The sequence below is a fragment of the Propithecus coquereli genome, unplaced genomic scaffold (assembly GCF_000956105.1).
Source record: "Propithecus coquereli isolate 6110/MARCELLA unplaced genomic scaffold, Pcoq_1.0 Scaffold153, whole genome shotgun sequence".
In the NCBI taxonomy this organism is placed as follows: Eukaryota; Metazoa; Chordata; class Mammalia; order Primates; family Indriidae; genus Propithecus; species Propithecus coquereli.
In genome coordinates, this window is record NW_012139747.1 from 1,647,683 (window position 1) to 1,649,448 (window position 1,766).

Here is a 1,766-nt window from a genome sequence, read left to right on the forward strand (position 1 = left end):
GAGGCCAGGCTGCTGCCCACGGGCCCGGGAGAGGCGACCCCGAGGGCCGAGGGCACCCTGCTGCCCCGGACTGCGCTCTCCCCGCGGCGCTTTTTGGTGCTCCTGATCTTCAGGGTGTACTCGCTGGTGAACGCCTTTCAGTGGATCCAGTACAGCATCGTTAGCAACGTCTTCCGGGGCTTCTACGGCGTCTCCTTGCTGCACATCGACTGGCTGTCCATGGTGTACATGCTGGCCTACGTGCCCGTCATCTTCCCGGCCACCGGGCTGCTGGACACCAGAGGCCTGCCGCTCACCGCCGTGCCTGGGCAGCTGGATCAGGTGCGGCAGTGTGCAGCAGCATCTCTTCTGGGTCCCTGTGCTAGGCCAGTGCCTCTGCTCCCTGGCCCAGGTGTTCATCCTGGGCTTGCCCTCCCGCATTGCCTCAGTGTGGTTTGGGCCCAAAGCAGTGTCCACAGCTTGTGCCACCGTCGTGCTGGGCAATCAGCTTGGCACTGCAGTTGGCTTTTTGCTACCACCGGATTTAGTGCCCAACACACAGAATGACAGACATCCTAGCTTGTAATATGAGCACCATGTTCTATGGAACATCAGCAGTTGCCACACTCTTATTTTGACAGTAACTGCTTTCAAAGAAAAACCTCAGTATCCACCAAGTTAGGCTCAAGGAGTTCTTCGAGACAGTCCCCCTGAAGAGTACTCCTATAAGAAATCAATCAGAAACCTGTTTAAAAACATTCCTTTTGTCCTTCTGTTGATCAGTTATGGTATCATGACTGGAGCATTTTATTCAGTCTCAACTTTATTAAACCAAATAATATTGACATATTATTAGGGGGAAGAAGTGAATGCTGGAAGGATTGGGCTAACCCTGGTAGTAGCTGGAATGGTGGGCTCTATTCTTTGTGGCTTATGGCTACATTATACCAAAGCATACAGACTACTCTGATAGTTTACATTTTGTCGTTTATGGGAATGGTTATATTTACTTTAACATTGGACATTGCATACATTATCATCGTGTTTGTTACTGGAGGGGTCCCTGGTTTCTTCATGACTGGTTACCTCCCCTTGGGGTTTGAACTTGCTGTTGAAATCACTTACCCTGAATCTGAAGGCACTTCATTTGGTCTTCTTAATGCTGCTGCACAGATATTTGGAATTTTGTTCACATTGGCTCAAGGAAAACTCACATCAGACTAAAGTCCTAGAGCAGGGAATATTTTCCTCTGTGTCTGGATGTTTATAGGCATCATTTTAACACCATTAATCAAGCCTGATCTGAGAAGACATAACATAAATATAGGAATTACAAACGTCAATATTAAAGCTGTGCCAGTTGACAGTCCCACAGATCAAGAATCAAAAGATGTTATGTTGTCCAAGCAGTCAGAATCAGCAATTTGAGGTGAAAGGAAAAGTTACTATCCTGCAATAATTGGGATAGAGTGTGAGCATCCTTGGAGAGATGTATGAGCACTAAGGTTGAGTTTATAGATGGTAGGGAATGGATACTTACTTGAAAATTACTATGTAAACTCTAAATGGACAGATATTATTTTGCTTGTTAATTTAAGCAACATTTTGCTTCAAATACTTTTGCATACATACTGTTAACACTACCATTTATCAAATAAGCATCCCATTTGTAGTCTTATATTGTGTGAAAGTAAGCTTCTTGACATTTACTTTTCAAAAGTAGGTGCATTTAAATTATTATTAATAATTGTAGACTCTAAGGAGTATTTTTTCCAATTAAGTTCGTG

General features: G+C 44.7%; 1 pseudogene; it reads left to right on the forward strand.

The window, feature by feature from the left end:
* The window catches only part of LOC105807129, a 1,761-nt pseudogene extending 354 nt beyond the window's left edge, over window positions 1-1,407 (forward strand).
* The last annotated feature ends 359 nt before the right edge of the window (window positions 1,408-1,766 follow it).